Source organism: Cetorhinus maximus, chromosome 31 (genome assembly GCF_964194155.1).
Source record: "Cetorhinus maximus chromosome 31, sCetMax3.hap1.1, whole genome shotgun sequence".
NCBI classification, from domain to species: domain Eukaryota; kingdom Metazoa; phylum Chordata; class Chondrichthyes; order Lamniformes; family Cetorhinidae; genus Cetorhinus; species Cetorhinus maximus.
The window spans coordinates 12,609,274-12,629,238 of NC_135909.1; the positions used below are offsets into that span (position 1 = coordinate 12,609,274).

Genomic DNA, 19,965 nt, shown 5'->3' on the forward strand with positions numbered 1-19,965 from the left:
ATTCTTTCAACCTGTCCTGTGACGATAAATGATTTATGCACATATACACCCACATCCCTCTGTTCCCGCAATCCTATTAGAATTGTAAACCTTCATTTTGTGTTGCCTCTCCCTGCTCTACCTACAAAAACGAATGACACCATGCTACTCTGCAATAAATTTCAACTGGTATTTTTCCGCCCATTCCATCAACATTTCTAGATCCCTTTGGAATTCTAGACTATCCTCCTCACAGTTCACAGTGCTTCTAACTTTTGTATTACCGGAAAATGTTGGAATTGTGAGCTTGCAACAAGATCTGGCTGATGAATTACAGGAAGGGCAGGGGCCCTGACACTGGGCGCAAGAAATAGGAACAGCAGTAGACCACACGGCCCATCGCGCCTACCCTGCCATTCGATGGTATCATGGTTGACCTTGGGCCTGAAATCTATTTTTCCGCCAGTTCCCGATATCGCACAAGTCCCTGAGAGACCTGGGGAGCTCCACAAGATAACTTTCTCCAGTCCAAAATGCAACAGTTCACCACAAATCTTTGGTTCCCGTCACTCAGCTCATTTCGTATCTGTGCTGCTATTGTCCCTTCTTTTCAATGAGCTCTAACTTTCCTCAGAAGTCTTTTGTCCAGCACTTTATCAAATGCCTTTTTCAAGTCCATTTAAATCACGTCAAGGGCTTCACCCTCATCAAAATCCTTTGCTGTCGCATCAAAAAAAAAACTAACTGAAGTTAAATAACACGATTTGTTCTTACCAAATTGTTAGGAAGTAGAGAGGTTTAAGGAAGTTATATTGGTATTTTCAATTGTTAGGAATGAGTTTTAGCTTTAAAGTTTAAGTTTGATTTGTATTTCTGTAAAACAAAACAAAAACAGAATTACCTGGAAAAACTCAGCAAGTCTGGCAGCATCGGCGGAGAAGAAATCAGTCAACGTTTCGAGCCTCCATGGCCCTTCGGCAGAACTGCAGCATAGTTTCAACAAGGGAGAAATATAAATTTATATTTATATTTATATTTCTCCCTTGTTGAAACTATGCTGCAGTTCTGCCGAAGGGCCATGGAGGCTCGAAACGTTGACTGATTTCTTCTCTGCCGATGCTGCCAGACTTGCTGAGTTTTTCCAGGTAATTCTGTTTTTGTTTTGTTTTGGATTTCCAGCATCCGCAGTAGCTTTTAGCTTTTTGTTTTTATCTTTGTATTTCTGTATGTGTGTTAAGAAAGGTCAAATGGAGTTTTAGTTTCGTTTTAAAAAGGTGCATGCATTTCTAATCAGGTTTACGACTTAAGAAGTTAAGCAAACACATCAGTAGAAGAATTGGGCTGTTGCCTAGCAAGAGGGAGGCAAAGAGGCAGGTCCCTTCCACAGACACACACAGAGGAGAGAAACTGCAGTTTTGATTTGGAAGCTGCGGACCTCGGTTGGCTTTTGAAAGTTGCTGCCAAGAGAGACTGGAAAAGGGAGCAGGTTGTTAGTCCCAAGCGAAAGAAAAATCCCAAAATCCAGGGGAGTGGATGAGGGGTAAGTCCAAAACAGACGTTCTGGTCAAAGGAAGGATGGGAACCTGAAACAGGTCCTGTTAATGAATTTAAGAGTGAGGGGCAGAGGGAATGGCTTCAATCCTCGTGTGAAAGGCGGAGTGCAGTGAAACTGGTTGACTCACAGCTTGACAAGCTTCTGTGGGGAGTTGAGGAGAGATCCATAGCATTTGGTTAAGGTGGTATCTGTCACTTCGTTTCAGGGTCTTGTGTGCCTTACCACAGGGTGCCTATTGATACATGGATTGTGTAATTACTGTGTAATTTAAAGAATAAAATAGATTATCCAACTTGCGTTATCCTTACAAATTTGTCTCCACCTGTAAAGTTATAATTGAGGGTGAAAGAGTATTGTAACATGATTCATCTTTTCTCGATGAATAACTGTTTTATTTATTTTACGCTAAAAGTTGATCAGCTGACTCCTATAACTCTGTTCAGTAGCAACTTTCCACGTGTTTAAACAAACAAATAAAAGTTAGAATCTATCAAGCTGGGTTCCACTCTGGGTTTAGGATTGTCCCAGGGTAATCTCTGCTGGGACCATAACATAATCCATGCTGGTTTTACTTATTAATGCGCATTTTCCCGAGGTAATTTTCATGTTGTCGGGAATTTTACTTTCTGAAAGGTAGCTCACCACCCAGGTTAAACTGACTGCCCTGTAGTTTCTGGGCTTATCCTTACACGTTTGTTTGAACAAGGATGTTACAATAGCAATTCTCCACTCCGCTGTCACCACCGCGAGTCTAAGGAATATTGGAAAATTGTGTCCTGTGTCCCTGCAATTCCTGCTCTCCTCCCTCAGTATTCTGGATGGACCTCGTCTGGTCCTAAACAACTTTAAGCACACACAGCCTATCAAATACCTTCTCCTGAAATTGTTTATTACCTTTACACTAAAATATCGATCGAGGTGAAACGGCTCACTTTCTGCTCAGTACAACTCCTAGAACACAAACAAAATATGATCAAATCAAATTCACACTATGGGGCTACCAGACCTGGCCGTCTCAGAGAAGACGACAATTCTCTCAGAGAATACAACAGCCGAATGCATTCATCCAGAAAATGGGGTTGTCTAATTAGTCTGTTCGGGAAACATTACAGTGCGATTAAGCGAGCAATTGTTTTTTTTTTTCAAATTGCCTTCATTTCCTTCATGTGTGTTTCATTGATGAGTTCTCTGCAATGGTGGGTCCAGTTCTCAAACTTACCCCTGATATAAGTAAACCGCTCCACCTAGACCGCAATGAGTTTTCGACAATGCACTGGGCGACTTACACGACAAATAACAACACGTGAGAGCTCGCCTGAGATTTGAAACAGAGACCGCTCACATTTTCACTTATAAAACGTCCCATAGCGAGAATCACACGGCGAGACCAATAATGTAACTGTATGTATATAACTCAGCCAATATAGACATTCATTGGCACCCAAAAGATATCAGCCATTCTTTCAGAGCGCTCTAGGTAAAAGAGAACATTGAAGAAATACACCAGGCAGTGTCTAGGCCCAGGCAGTATCCATGGAGCCGGCAAGAAAACTCAAGTTTCAGTTACACTCATTCTCTTCTTGGGATAAATGAACTCATTCTCTTATTAGGATAAATTAACCGTCCGATTACATGAGCAACCGTTTCTGCATTTACTCCACGTGTTTTGCAGTGATAATTTGGTTATAATGACTTCTCAGGTTCTAAAAACTCGGCCGGGTTTAAGTAAAACCCGCCTTTTCGCTCGTAAAGAAATATGTATTACAAGTGGTAACACACGAGGGCTCGCCCGGGATTTGAACCCGGGACCTCTCGCACGATCATTTAACGAAAATCCCCGAAGCGAGGATCATAGCTCTAGAACAACGAGCCTTCCACAGGTAAGCGAGATAACCGCTTTGTGTATTCATTGTCCTCCAGAGTGCCTCAACCCTCCTTTTGGGTTTCTGTCGTAACACCAGAAAACAATTAAGAATTACACCTCATGGCAGGCAGCAGCGTGGACAGTGAAAGGGTGTTCACGTTTCAGGTCGATGACATTTCATCAGAACTCAGCAATGCTAGAATTGTGATCAGTTTTACACTGTAACTCCTTACACCGAGCTGGAACAGGAACTCGGTACCCACTCAGTCTGCCGGTGCGTGCGCCCTTCCTCCCACCGCTGACGTCCTCGTTGTTCAGCCGTTGACGGTCGCCCACTTGCCGCCTCTCACTCACTCCCCTGCTCCCGAATGCCAGGTGCACAGACGCCAGACCCTCCCCGCCTGGCTCGCTGCGCTACACGCCAACCCTTCTGCCGCACCGCTCGCTACCCGACTACCAAGCCCCTCACCTCCCTATCGGCACCTCCCTCCTGACCCCTGTCGCCGCCCATCTCACCACAAGAACTGAGGAGATGGTGACAAGCAGAACAGCAAGTGAGGCGGTGAGGGGTAGGAAGCAGGCGGAGGAACGGGATATTACTGAGGCCCCGAGCAGTCCGGCAAGCGAGACGGTGAGCAGGGCAGGGACAGCAGTGCCGAGAGAGGCACACAAGAACAAGAACACGAAAATCAGGAGCAGCAAGAGGCCATTCAGCCTCTCGAAGCTGTTCCAGCATGGCTGATCTGAATGTGGCCTTAACTCCACTTTCCTGTCTGCCTCCCATAATTCTTTACTCATTCCTTTCTCAAAAATATCTCCAACTCAACCTTGAACATTTTCAATGACCCAGCCTCCACTGCTCTCTGGGGAAGAAAAATCCACAGATTAATGTCCCACTGAGAGAGAGAGAAAACAAATGACCTTCTGTCAGTCTGAAATGTGAGAGGCCGATATTTTTAAACTGAGTCACCTGATTGTAGAGTCCCCCACAAAAGGAAACATAGTCTCAGCAGCCACCCTGTCAAGTCCCCTCAGGATTATATATCTTTCAGTAAGATCACCTCCCATTCTTCAAAACTCCAATGGGTATAGGCCCAACCTCCTCAACCTTTTCTCTAAAGAAAACCCTTGCATTCCAGGAACCAGTCGGCTGAATCTTCCCTGACCTGCTGTAATGCAATTATATCCTTTCTTAACAAAGGAGACTAAGACTGTCCACAGTCCACCAGATGCTGTCTCACCAATTGTGTATGACTGTGGGGAAACTTCCATAATTTTATATTCGATTCCTTCTGTAATAAAAGCCAACGTTCCATTCGCCTTCTTAATCACTTGCTGCATCTCTATACCAACTTCTTGAGGCTCATGAACGAGGACCCCCAGAACCCTCTGCACTGTAGAGTTCTGAAGCATTTCTCCATTCACATGATGCACTGCTTTTAAATTCTTCCTGCCAAAGTGGACAAGTTCACATTTTACCAAGTTATTCTGCATCTGCCAATTATTGACTACTCACCCAACCAATCTAAATCGCTCTGTACACTCTATATGTCCTTCTTCTACAGTGAAGGCAGAAACAAAATACCCGTTCAACAGTTCAGCCAGTTCCTTGTTTTCCATTATTAATTCTCCAGTCTCACCATCTGCGGGACCAACATGCACTTATAGAAATATTTATAAACATTTATAGAGTGAATTCCGGCTCGGGAGTGGGCCAGCGAGCGGAACACAGCAAAACAGTGTTAATTTCGGGCTGAGTTTGATCTGCACCATCTCCGCTGCTGAAAGTGACCTGGAACGTCACTGGCTTTGACGTCACAGACACTGAAACTCCACGTGTGGAGCGCGTGCTCTCTGCTGTTCCGGTGTCAACAAACTCAGCCAAAAGGTCTTTCCCATGTGGACCAACGTGAGAACTTCCCGGGAAGTTTACATTTACCCCTCCTGCCGTGGACCCTCCTCGAATGCCTCCGACTCTGAACTAGAGTCAGAAACTTGGGACAGATCCCAAACAATTAGCTTGCTAGATGCCCAGGAAAGGTTAAATAGTTTAAATTCTGGCCTATCACCTGGGTTACTGCGCAACCGAATACTCAGTCGCCCCGATCCGACCACCTGACCTCTCCGCGGATCTTCTGACTGGCTCCTAACCTGTATGTTGACACGGTCAAGCACTTAAACCATCAGACCCACCTACTCACTCACCCACCAAACTCATTCACTCAGCCAGCTATCTACCTACACACGTCACCCACCTAACCATTCATTCAGTCACTAGCTCACCCAATCAGTCATGTATTTGCTCCCGCACAGTCAATGACTCGATATTTAAACTACCAGAATAAGGCTAATACTGTAAAAAGGTGCCATGTACTTTCGTTGCTTTACTCTGCCGCTGGGTTTAGATGGGGGAGTTAGATAGCGGCGGTGCTGCGCATTTCTCTGACATCAGGGCGGGAAGATCCATGGAGAAATGTGCAGGAACATCGGGGAGGCAAAATCTTTGTGTGAGGTGGTAATTGCTGCTGACCGGAAATTGCGGATTATTATGTGCTGTGTACATTGAGCGGAGCTGATTCAGTGGCGCTTGTTTTCACCGTCCAGCCCGCCAGTTTCCATATTCGACACATTATCCTCCGATATTTTTACCACAGCCAGCATGATATGACCACCAAAAACATCCTCTCTTCTCCTCCACAATCACCATTCCAAAGGGGCCATTCACTCGGCGACAGCTGGTGCTCCCCCAGTACACCTTCCCTTTACTAGGGCACAATCTCATGCAAGAGCATGAGTTGAAACTCCTCTTTTACCTCTTCCCTTCTCAACATTCAAGGCCCCAAACACTTTTTCCAAGTTTAACAATGATACACTTGTCCTGCTTTCAATTTAGTATAATATATTTGGTGTTCACAATATGGCCTCCGCTACATGATGAGGCCCCACAGACTGAGTGACCGCTTTGACAACACCTCATTTCAGTCCGCAAGCCTGACTCCGACTTTCCTGCCACTTGTAATTTCAATTCGCCACCTTGCTCCCACTCTGACCTTTCTTGGTCTGCTGCACCGTTCCAATGAAGATTAACGTAAGCACGAGGAAGAACACGGTCATTTTTCAACTCGGCATCTTACAGGTTTCAGGGCTCACACTGAGTTCAATACTTTTAGATTATAAACACTGTCCCAATTTTGTTTCATGTGTTTTTTGCTATTTCGTCTTTTCCCTCATTCTCTATTCTATCTCATTGCAATTGGACGGCTGCTATCCAGCCATTCACACCTCATCTGGGCCAATCGTTTGTTTATTTCACTGTACCAATACAACTCCCTGTCCTATGGGGAGATGTTTGGCATAGTGGTAATGTTCCTGGATTAGTGCTCTAGAAACCTAGCCTAATATTCTGAAGACACAGGTTCAAATCCAACCACAGCAGCTAATGGGGTTTACTCTGAAAGAGTTAAAACTCCCTGTGGCGTTTGCCCCGTGAAACTTATTTTTGTAATTTCATCTCTCCGGGCACGCACACCATCACAGACCTGCGCTTTTCTTCAACCTCTTCCCAGCACCCGACTCTTTCACTTGTTCAAAACCTATTACATTTCTACCTTTCCTCAGTTCTGCTAACGAGTATCGTTAACTTGAAACATTAATTAATTCTCCCTCTACAGTTGCTGCTGAGTGTTTCCAGCATTTTCTGTTTTAGTATCATAGTAAGCTCTTTGCCTGATAACACATCCCTTTAAATTCAATAATCTGGAACTGGTAACAAACCACATTTAAACAGACATAGTCATACCTCAATTCAATTTCGATTCCCTGAAAGAAGACAATATTTTACCGTTTCCATTCCGCGCCAAAGGGATCAATTCTTATGCCAGCTTCTCACACCCTTCATGCCCCACAGGATGTAGGACTGATTTCTATCCATGAATCATAGAAGGATACAGGACAGACAGAGGTCATTCCGCCTGTGCTGGGTCTTTGGTTGAGCGATATAATTACTCCCACATCCAAGCTCCCTCCCCATATTCCTGTGTTGTTTTTCCTTTCAGATATTTCTCCAAATGTATTTTGAAAGTTATTATTGCATTTGCTTCCACCACCCGTCCAGATAGCTTCCATTTCACAACAACACTATGTGTAAAATATATTCTCCTCATCTCTCTCCTGGCTATTTTCCCAATCAGCGTCAAACTGTGCTCTCTGGTTAGCGGCCCTTCCGTCAGTGGGAACAGTTTCTCCTGATTTACTCTATCAAACTGGTCATCATGTGACCACCTCATGGCAGGAGTTTCGCAACGCGAAACAATTGGAGGAAATTCGAGGAAAATTTTAACAAAATTGTTTCTGAATATTAATTTATCCAAATTTGAACAATTTCAACAACAGCACCGCAATTGAATAAAACTTCCCAAAGCGCTTCGAAGGAGCTCAGTCAAGCAACATTCGACACTGAGTCACAAATTTGGGCAGCTGAAAAAAAACTTGGTCAAAGGGATGGATTCTAAGAGGGTCTTAAGCGGGCTGGGGAGTGCGGGTTGTGGTTGGTAATTGGGGCCGTTTCTAGAAGGAATTTCAGAGCTAAAGGCTCAGAGAGATAGAAACGAGGCCGCCATTCATGAAACAATGACAAGCGGAAATGAATAAGAGACCAAGTTTGGATTCAGAAAGAAAAAGACAAATCTCCTGGAAAGAAACTACGAATCTAGTCTGGCAATAGAGAAATCTATCCCTGGGCTACTAATGTTCACACAGCCGCTCATTCCATGTGTCCAATTTGAAACCTGTCTGAAGGATCATGCGGTCTGACAGAGAGCCTGTGATAATCTTCCCAGTGTCTGATCTAAAGCTGTAACAGGAGATGTTCCTTACAGCTGTGATAACCGTGTTGGTCTTGATGTTCAGGGCTGTAGACTCACATCATTCTTGTTTCGAGCTGTCTGTCAGAAACAGTTTGGAAAGATGACGGAGCAGTTATGGGAAATAGTGTTATGCTGAATGTCACTGATGCTCGTTGGCGAAATATCACAGAATCACTGCATTGTTACGGCACAGAAAGAGGCCATTTGGCCCATCATGTCTTCATAGGCTCTCCGAATGAATAACTCTTGAACCATTCCCCCACCTTCTCCCCGTAACCCTACACATTCTTCCTTTTCGGATAACATTATAATTGCCTTTTGAATGCTTCAGTTGATGCTGCCTCCATCACACTCTCGGGCAGTGCATTCCAGACCCTTGCCACTCGCTTCAAAATATTAAATAAAAAAAACTTCTGAAAACAATTCGCTTCTTTTGCTAATCACATATCATTTCGATCCTCCCACGAATGAAAAAAAAATTCTCCCTATCTACCCTTTCCAGAATTCTCATGATTTTCAACACCTCTATCAAATCTCCTCTAAACCTTCTTTTCTCGAAGGAAAACAGCCCTATCTTCTCCAATATATCTTCATAACTGAAGCTCCCCATCCCTGGAACCATTCACGTGAATCTTTTCTGCACCCTCTCCAGCATCTCCACATCCTCCCTAAAGAGTGGGGCCCAGAACCGGACGCAATTCTCTTGTTGAGGCCGAACTCGTGAATTATACAAAGTCAACATAGCCTCTTGCTCTTGTACTCTATCCCTTTATCAATAAAGTCCAGGATACTGTATGGTTGATGAAACACTCTCTCAAGCTGTCCCTTCAATGGTTTACGAACATAAACATCCAAGTCCCACTGCTTCTCCACCTCCCTTTGAGTTGTACCCTTCATTTTATATTGTCTTTCCAAGTTCTTCCGACCAAACCTCTCTCCATTGAACTTCATCTGCCACCTGTCTCCCCATTTCCACCAACAGGTCCAAGTCCATTTGAAGTTCTACACTATCCTCCACACTCTCCACAATGCTTCCAAGCTTTGTATCCTCCGCAAAAGTTGAAATTTTGTCGTGGGCATAAAGGTCTGGGTCATTGATATTTATCAGGAACAGCAAAGGTCCCAACCCTTCCGCCAGGCCGAATAACATCCATTTACCACCAACCTCTGTTTCCTGCCACTCAGCCAATTCTGTATCCTTGTAGCGGCGAAGCGGCTCTACTCCTTTTGCCAACTGTTTCACTATTCGGTGGCGAGTTTTCTTCTGTTAAGTGGTTCAGATTGGAAAGTGGGGCGTGACTGGATTCACCTGTACAGAGAGGGGTTGGTGACGGCAGTTTCCCTTCTCCGATAAACCAGTTGCTGATTTGTTTTTATATAAGAAACGACTCTGGTGGGATTCGAACCCACAACCTTTAAATCTCTTGTACAACAGCAGCTAGAAGCCCAACACGCTATCCGTTGCGCCACAGAGCCCAACACATGATGTGGTAATTTCCTATTCCAGATAAGGGAATTTCTGACATTGAAGAACAAAACGTTCAAACGGTCAGCAATTTCCTCCATTTGAACAATGACGACATTTCAAGAGCACTCATTGCCTGTGAAGTGTTTTGGACGTCCTGTGGTTGTGAAAAGAGCGATAGAAATTCGAGTGAAAGAGCAATTTCCTTCAAAAGGACATATTCACATTGGAAAATAGGGCGGCTGAATTTTTTTGCAGAGAAGGGTGAAGTGATTCATTTTGGTCGGAAGAACACGGGGAGAAAAGACAAAATAAAGTTTACAATTCCAACGACGGTGCCGGAACAGCGGGAAATGATGTACACCTGCATAAATCATTGATGGAGGCAGTGCAGGTTGAAAGAATAGTTTATGAATCATATAATACCCTTGGCTTTATGAATGGGAGCATAGATTACAAGAGCAAAGCGGTTGTTTTGAACTTGGAAAAGAGTATTTCGGCCACACCTGGAGTATTGCGCCCAGTTCCGGGCATCACACTTTAGGAAAGATGTGAATGCATTGGAGAGGAAGCAGTAACGTTTCACGAGAATATTTCGCGGCGAGGGAACTTAAGTTACCTCGATACATTGTAGCGGTAGGGGTTATTTACCTTGGAGACGAGAAATTTGAGAGGAGATTTCTTAGAGTTCTTTGCAGTCCCGAGTCTTCTGGACAGAGGGTGGGTGATGATTTGGTCATGGGCTGCTTCAGTATCGGAGGTGTTGAAAATCGTGCCGAACATTGAGCAATCATCAGCGAACATTCCCAATTCTGCTGGAAGGAAGGTCAATAGTGAAGCAGCTGAAGATGGTTGGGCCTAGGACACCATACCGAGAAACTCCTGCAGTGATGTCGTGGAACTGGGATGATTGATCTCCACAACCACAATCATCTTTCTTTGTGCTGGGTATGACTCCAACCAGCAGAGAGCTCCCCACGCCCCGCCCCCGATTCCCATTGTCTCCAGTTTTGCTGGGGATCAATAATGCCACATAGTCAAATGCAGCCTTGATGTCAAGGGCAGTCACTTTCACCTCACCTCTGGAGTTCAGTTTGCGTTGGAGGACGTGGGGAATCAGGTTGTTTTGTTTGCCCACCCAAGCTGAATGTTGGGCTTGAGGTGGCAATGAGATTCGGAGGGGAGGGAGACAACCTTTCACTGAGTTTCAAGTTTGCAGATCAGACCTTGGCGGGATTGCTGCTATATTCCCAGGACGTGGTGATCTCATTCTTAGAGTGACACACTTACACTGAGGATAAGTTGCTCCATGTAAAATAAAATGGAGATGTGGGATGTCAGAATCTGTTCAACACTGATTCACTTTTATTCACTTCTGCATCCTGGAGTAACAAAGTGATTTGTAGCTGTAAAAAAAATAAATAAAATTCAGAAGATTCAGTCCAATACCTCCACAGTTTCCACTATTACAGCCCTCAGCATTTTCAGATGCATTCCATCTCCCACTGACTTATCAACATTTAGCACAGCCAGACCTTCTCGTATCTCTTCTTTATCACGAGTTATATGTTAAAGAAGTCAATTGCAAATTGTCGATGGAGGATTTGTGCCCTCTTATTGAAGAGGATTTAAAGGAGAGGAGCGAAGCATTTGTGCTGAAGAAGTAGGATCAGTGAAAATAAAAGCAACAATAAGTGGAATGAAGGGGGCGGGCTGTTCATGGGCTGACTGGAGAATTTCATTAGGATTTATTCATTGGAGATTGGAAGGTCATTTTTCCAAATCTTTAAGGAGATTATTGTTGAAGGAAGCTTGTCTTCATCTATAAGGAATCATTAGCTAAGTTTATAAAAATAACGCGGATAGATAGGATTCAAAGAATTGGATGGGTATCACGTTGTAATGTGGAATATAAGATCTTGGTGAGGGCTTGGAAAAACCTTTAGGAAGAACACCAATCCTTGGAGAGCATGCAGTGGAAATTTTCTGGAATGGGATCAGTGGTGAGGGATTCAGTATGTGGATGGACTGAAAAATACAAACTGGAGATGCTCTTATCAGAGAGAATGTTAAGGCGAGATTTAGTACAGATATTTAAGGTTAGCCAATATATTTAGTATCAGCCCAGGTATTCATTTCTTATACACATTAAGCAATATTTTTCCCATTGATGGAATGTTTGAAAACCAATGATTAGATAAAAAATAAATCGTGGTAAATGTTTCACACTGCTCCATTCCAAACAGTTCCTGACTTGACGTGATAGATTTTATTTTTACTGGAGCCGCATTTCCAACATTGCACACCTGGCTGCACTTTCAGAACCTTCTTGCCAACTCTTCATGGCTGGAAAAAAGGATACGAGATCATGACTTAAAGCTAGGATCGGCTCTGAGGGGATGTTAAGATGAGGGATTATGAAACTATTGTGCTTTTCACACGTGGGTTCGAATCAAGTTATTGGATATTTTTAGTCCATTGCTTCTTCCTGTTTGAGTAGGTTTTGCATAAAAAAGGCCTGGAATCGGATGGTTATCAGTGTCACAATGGAGGTGACAAGTTTCAAGTAACATTTGCACCTCACAAGTGTCAGGCAATAATCATCTCCAAGAAGTAAGAATCCAACTATTACCTTGATGTTCAATGGCATTACCATCGCTGAATCCCCCACTATCAACATCCTGGGAGTTACCATTGACAAGAACCTGAACTGGAATACCCATATAAACATTATGGCTACAATAGCAGGTCAGAGGCTAGGGATTGTGCGATGAGTAACTCACGTCCAGGCTCCCCAAAGCCTTTCCACCATCTACAGGGCACAAGTCAGGAGTGTGATTGAATGCTCCCCGCTTGCCTGGATGAGTGCAGCTCCCACACCACCCAAGAAGATTTACACCATCCAAGGCAAAGCAGCTCGCATGATGGAGACCGCATCCAAAAACATTCATTCCCTCCACCGCCGACGCACAGTAGCAGCAGTGTGTACCATGTTCAAGGTGTACTGCAGGAACTCACCAAGGCTCCTTCGACGGCACCATCCAGACCCTGGACCACTACAATATAGAACGGCAAGGTCAGCAGATAGATGGGAACACCACCACCTGGAAATTCCCCTTCAAGCCATGAATTGGAAATATATCGCTGTTCCTTCAATGTCGCTGGTAAAAGTCCTTGAACTCCCTTCCTGACAGCACTGTGGACGTACCTACACCACATGGACTGCAGAGGTTCAAGAAGGCAGGTCACCACCACGTTCTCAAGGGCAATTAGGGATGGGCAATAATTGTTGTCCAAACCAGCGAAGTCCAAATACCTAGAATGATTTTTTTTAATGGAATATTTCAGACTTAATCAAAATTGATATTGAGCTATTACAGTTCTTTATCTAGGTTTTATTGGATTGATGAACAAATAGGATTCAGGAAAGGGAGCAGGACTTTTCCTTCCCTTTCATTCTTCAGATTTACAGTGGCTGAAAGAGCAGCTGGAAAAGTTAATGGCGATGGAGCAGAAAAAAATAACATTGTCCTTGCGGAACACATTTAGTTTGACATTTTCTTGATAAGTTCAGTGAGTGAGCAAGTTTTAGCAAATGAGCTTTAAAGTTAAGGGCCATCTAATTAAACCTATAATATATAGAAAAGGTTGTTTATTTTTGTGGTGAGATTCTCAAAACTGTGGAGGAGCCGAGAGAGATGAACAGACATCATTAAAAGCTCGTGAACTGGAAGATAAAAATAATATCTAAGAGTAATAGAATACGAAATATTGGGAATCATATTACAGGTGTATAAAACCCTATTTAGATCAATGCGTTCTGTTCCTGACAACTGACCTGAGGGATGTTAGATTGGCCTTGGAGTGGGGGCAGCAGAATTTCATCAGAGTGATACCAGATTCAAATGACGAGGACAGATTGTAAATACTAGTATTGTAATGCCGTGAATATCAGAGACTAAGGGGTGATCCAACTGAGATGTTTATGGTGCTTGAATGATTTGACAGGGTAGATAGAAAGAAACTGTTACCTCTGGTGCGACGGGAGGCGGGGGCCGGGGGTGGGGGTGGTGCCCTCAACAAGGGGGCTTAACCTTTAAATTAGAATGAAGCCTTTCAAAGGTAATTTCAGGAAGTACGTCTTTACACAAAGGATGGTAGAAACTCCCTCCCCCAAACAACTGTAAACGCTGGGGGTCAACCGAAAAGTTCCAAACTGAAATCGATAGCTCTTGTTTGTTAAGTGTTTTAAGGATTACGAAACAAAGAGGGATAAATGGAACAAAAAGACAGACCAGTCATGAGTTCATTAAATGGTAGGACAAACTTGGGGGAAGATTACTTTACTTTTGTTCCTCCACCACGAATTCATAAAGAAAAACTAAATCTGGAAGGAACTGAAATGAAGTGTCATCACTTGTTGGTCCTATTATTCTCTCAACATTGACAATCTCTAGTGCTGAGCTACAGTTCCACACACAACTCGTCTCCCAAGAAATCCTGCAGGAAGAAAATTATTCTCTCCAACCTGCATTTCCCACATTTTACCAGCTGCCAATCCTTTGATCAGCATTTGGAAATTGAAATCGGTCTATTGCCCCATTTCCATGGTGATTTTGGGAATAGTCAGCAGGGGAGCAGAATTAGAAAGCAATTGCTTTCCTCTCTGTTAATATTCTCTCAATGTCGACATGCCTCATTCATTGGAAGGAGAATTGAGCTTGTATTAATCCTGTGATGAACAAACCTGCTCCATGTTACAAACATTTTCTGTGTTAATTTTTTAAATATCAGATGACAATTTCTCATTGAAATACAGTAAACTGCTCCCAGGTACTTTCATGAGCTTGTGAAACAAGACAATTCCAATTTCCGCACATAATGAAGCCAAGCGGGTGGAGACACCTGTTTCTCACTGATCAGATATTGGAGTTGATGAAGAATGTTTTCTGAAGATCAATGTGTCCTTTTGGAAATCTGGAATGGGTATGGTTTTCTATATTAAACTTTGACCCTTCCGTTAGTTCTCCATGTGCAGCTCTTTTTGGTGGTGTTATTGAGTCAGGGATGTTGGTCAGGGCAGCAAGAGAAATCACTGTGCTCCTTTAATAGCGCTGGGAAATCTTTCATCGCTTTAAAAACCTGCCACTAGTTATTGCTCAGGATTAGCCTGGAGTGGTACACTGAGTTTATTTACTTATTGAAATCAATGCTTTACACAGAAAGCATTAGTTCCTGTCAAGCAAGTATAACAGTTTCATAATAATTTTCTGGTTTATTGCGAAGTAATTTTATGGGGTAAGTATAGCTGGGTCTGTCTGTGTGTAATGTAATTACATTTGGAGCCATGTTTAACTTATCAAAAGAAGCTGGGTGCTTGACATGCTAATGAGTAAACATGGAACCTGGATTAGCATCTAAAGTGTGAAGGGAATTTGCAATTTTACATAATTGAAGGGATATTTGGATTTCAACGGTATCTCAGTCTGTATACAACTAGTCAGATAAGCAAGGCTAAGGAACATGTTGATTTTTCCCAAAGGTTACTGGAAATAGTGGCGACATGGGAGTTTTTTATATTGTGAAGATGATACAATTTCATCGAGAGCTGGGTCTATAGAATTTACATATTAAGAAGAGAGGAACATATATAAAGGAGAATGAAAGGTTATGTTGAAAAAGGCCATGTAAGATCTAACAGGAGTGTGTGAAATGGCCTCAATGAAGCCTCCAGCATTTTTGCGTTAGTCTGCTATGTAACTAAACGGGAGTTGGAGAAAAGCCATAAGGCATTCCATTGTCCAGGGTACAGTGTTAACTTGCTGAGTCTGCTTTAATTCTAAAATCTATTTTGAACCTTAAAGGGCGTGTAACTGAGGGGGCCAGTTTAATTAGTAACTTGAGGAGTTATTATAGCGCTATTTGTAGTCTTATGTATGTGCTTGACATCTTTTATTTTTAATAAGATATTAATTTATTTATTTTTTTAATTTCTAAATGTCCTGGCAGGCATGTTGCTTCTGAATTCAGTGCACAAATCTCGTAATAAATACAAATGTAAAACCCTTGTGACAACATGACCAACTATCCCTCTTGGATTTGGTCCATATCTTCTGCAACGTCATAACAGTCCTTCACACACTCTGATCAATTAACGCCTGTACCCGTTATTGCTGATGGATTTCATGTCATTTTGAGTCCCACCTGAGTTGAGTTTGAAGTCAGATTTCATGTTTTCTGGAGCAAAACTGAAACTGATTCAGGAAAAATGAACAGACACTTTCTGTCAGAAAGGGGCAGCCAATTTCTGCACGGGAAACACCCACAAACAACAATGTGAACATGCTTTGGGATGATGATTGAGTGCTCGGGGGCATAACTCCACTGCTTGTGTGTCTACAGCACAGCGCAATGGGATCACTTATGATAAAATAAGAGGTTGGGCAGGGCCTTGGTTTATCATCATTATTTAAGGGCTGCACCTACAATAGTGCAGCCCTCCCTCAGTACTGTACTGGAGTGTCAACCTTCTTTGTTACACACAAATTCTGGCACGGGTTTTGGGGACATACACTTATCTTTCAAAGCCAAATGCGACCAAATCAGCCCCACTGAAAGTTTTTTACAAATCGCCCAATCCACAGCTACAGGACTGGGGCAATTATGAGGTCATCCCCTGGCAGGTCACGTGACAGGTGGGGCCACAATGCATCAGCACCAGGTTTGTGATTTGATTCAAACCCAAAATCCTGTCACAATGACTTTTCAAATAAATCTGTCGTCTACTTGCCAACACAGCAGTAACACTTTCTGCCTAACCATGAGGAGAGCTAGGGAGACATGCACAAAACTAAATCCTTTCATAAAATAGTTCAAAAATCATTTAGACTGAAATCCTGTGAGGAAATGTCAAGTTATTATTGAGAACTCCGCTCGGAGAGCTTCCTTGGACAGGAGAGAAATCAGGCGAAGAATCTGAGTATATCGACACCAGCAAACAAGTTGACAACAAAACTGGATCAACTCCTGTGAAGATCAATGAGTAAAAGCTGAGAGCTCCGTGCACCATCAGTTCATCAAGTAGAGATATTGCCTGGATAAAGCATTCTGTTCAGGACAGGATTTATTCAACTGAGTGGAATAGACAGGTCTTTGCACAACAAGTCAGTCATCTCTAGATTTTAATTTGAAAACTTCCAGTTTGTTGCAAGATGGAATTCATATAAATTATAATTACAGTACAAATAAGTTGATAATTCAAACACAAACGTTGCTTTCAGGTAAATTAAGTGGGACAATGAAATTACAACCAAGAACTCAATTGACCTGGGAGCTCAAACACAGAAAATTGCAGAGTGAAGAGTTTATAATGTGGATTTGTTGAAAGTGGAGATTAGGTGCAGAGGGGAATGAGCTGCTGTGTAAATTAAACCGAGAGACAACAGCAAAGATACAATCAGGAAGGAGCAGAACATTCTAAATAACGAAAACTTTAATTAAACAGGCAGCTCATTTCAGTGTAATATTGGGACAGCTGAGAGCTGTTGACTACGCATCCTGTGCTCTGTTGGAAATCCAAAAACAGGCTGATGATAGATGTCAGATTCATAATAAATTAGGGAACCAAGCAGAAAACAGGAAGTACAGAGGAGAGCTCAAAAAGTAAACTTGAACAGCAGAGAAAAGATTAGCAGGTAACACAAGGTAACACTGAAGGCTATTACCAACAAATGGACAGTCACTGAAAGGGAGGCTGTGGAGACAGAGGGGATGGCTGAAGCTCTACATGGCAGGAGAGATTAAATGACGAAAGAATTGGTGCTGCACGGCAAAAGGGAGAGGTGAAGGAACAAGTAACAAAAAACTGAGATGTGTCAAAAAGAGGTGCGAATGGAAAAATGAGGAGCAGCTGCCACCCGAAAGCAAATGCAACAGAAGAATGAGGTTAAAACCAAATGTGAAAAAAAGGAGTAAAAATGGGGACAGAAGTTACAGTCTGAAGAACATTAGAGATTTGAGCAGCTGCAGGTCATTCAGCCCTTCGAGCCTATTCTGCCATTAAACACGATCATGGCTGATCTGATTGTGCCCTCAACCCCACTTTCCTGCCTGTCTCCCACAACCCTTGACTCCCTCGTAGAATATGTGCAACTCAGCCTTGAATATGTTCAATTATCGAGCCTGCACTGCTCTCTGGGGAAGATAATTCAAAGGCCAATGATCCACTGAAAACAAATTACTCCTCATCTCCATCGTAAATAGGGGACCCATTATTTAATAAACTGTGTTCCCTAGTTCACACTGCAAGTGTAATCCTTAGCACAATTGGGATTGTTTATTAAGTGTTGTCCAATTGCGGAATGATAGTGTGGAGTAATGAACTGCCTGGTGGAGTATAGGGTAGGTTTTGCCCTCATGGTTCACTGTGTGCACGTATACATGGGTTGCCAAAGACTCAGAAAAGTGATGTCCCTTTACATCCTATCTCATCTCTGACTGATTCTTCACAACATGAATTGGCCAAATGGCTGAGTGAGTTGCTACAAACAGTTCTGAGCGAGTTTTCCACATACACGGTGAAGGGATTCTTCTCCTTTGTCAAGCCCATACAGGACTTGCATATCGATAGCAATGGCGTGCGCATGCGCTTGTTGCCTGTTTGGCTTTGCTAGCCTCTTGATTAATGTACCACTCAAGGAAGCCATTCACACATGCACCATGTCATTATTTCATGATGATCAAGTCTCACTGCCATTGTCTGAATCTGTATTCAATGAACATATGAACTCAGTAACTCATGAAGTTCATTTCACTTTTAATGACACCGTGTATGCCCAAAGAGATAATGTTGCCATGGGACACCCTCTAGGCCCAGCTGTTGTAAACATCTTTGCCCATTTCCACGAGAAACGTATCTTCAATGAAATGACCCCTAAAATCCTATCCCTTTCCTTTTTCTGATACACAAATTACGTGTTTTCTATATCTGCATTTGCAGCTACATGTAAAACATTCCTGTGACACCTTAATGGGCTCTAACCTGCTCTATTCTCATTGAAATTTACCAGTCAAACGAGCCCCCTTTCCTCAATGTACTACTTGAGAAATCTGCCAATGCGTTCTCTACTACTGTCTCCTGCTAGCCCACCGCCACTGTTGGGATTCCCACAGTTCCATGCGGTATAAGATAAGTCTTGTCGGCAAACTGATAGGTAGGGACCAGGCCATTTGCTAATCATGCAACATGATGCCAAAATCAGGCACTTCAAAGCTATCTTGCAGAATAATGGCTCCATCGATCAAATGATTGCTCACTGCCTATCACACAAACTCATCAATGGGCCTAAGCCCGTTCTGAAAATTCTGTTCTGAAGAGTGGCCAGTCTACCTGACATAACCCTGGAATGGTTACGGTATCTGAAAAACGTGAACAACTAATAAAGCTACCCGTTTCACAATGCTACTATGCAGTAGCAACACGAGTGACATTCTCCACTAACAGGATGCTGCCGTCAAGACTAAAAATATGTTCTTCCAACAACACAAATAACTAATGTTGTATATGAATTTCAGTGTCAGTGTGATGTGAGGTCTGTGGCCATTTGCCCCAATGACTGTTGGATCATACCAAACAGCTTAGGCCTTCAGCTCTTCACAACAGGCAAAGTACTGAGCATACTCACCAAGATCCTGCTTGAAAAGCTCAGAACATAGTATCCAACATTGGATGTGATTTCACAGAAGGACAATACTTACTGATCAATCCCGATTGTGCTAAGAATTACAGTAACAACTGTTACGATCCCGGCTGATGGTAAAACTGGATAAGTCAGTTCCCAGAGTGAAACCTGGCTTGATAGAACCCAACATGTGTAGGATGTGAGAAAAGATTCTGAAGAAATTCACAGGTATTTGCTCATGAACTTTGAACACAAAGAATAAAATATTGATCAAAACAAGAAAAACAGACTACATTAACCGGACAAAACAGTCAGAAAGATCTCAATACAAACAAAAGAAGGTGATTCAATTTCCCGATATTCCTTTGCCCAGCAATATCTTTACAGATGGATAAACCAGTGAAGAGTTACCACGGGCTTGTCACAAAGGCTTCTTTCTTGGGGCTGGCACACGTGCAAACTGTTTTCTTGAGGTGAATTCTTGAGCATTCACTTGATCCTCATCAACCAAGACTTATCTCACCCAAAATAACTGCACTTTATACTCACTGTTTCAG

General features: G+C 42.9%; 1 protein-coding gene and 1 non-coding gene across 2 annotated transcripts in view; both read right to left on the reverse strand.

Annotated features, from left to right (window-relative positions):
• LOC144670420 (histone H2B-like) overlaps positions 1-19,965 on the reverse strand; it is a 528,756-nt gene that overhangs the window by 493,779 nt on the left and 15,012 nt on the right. The gene's annotated exons all lie outside the window — the stretch shown is intronic.
• trnar-ucu (transfer RNA arginine (anticodon UCU)) lies at positions 9,649-9,739 on the reverse strand. Its single transcript is given in 2 exon segments — positions 9,649-9,684; positions 9,703-9,739. It is a non-coding gene; the product is annotated as a tRNA-Arg (tRNA).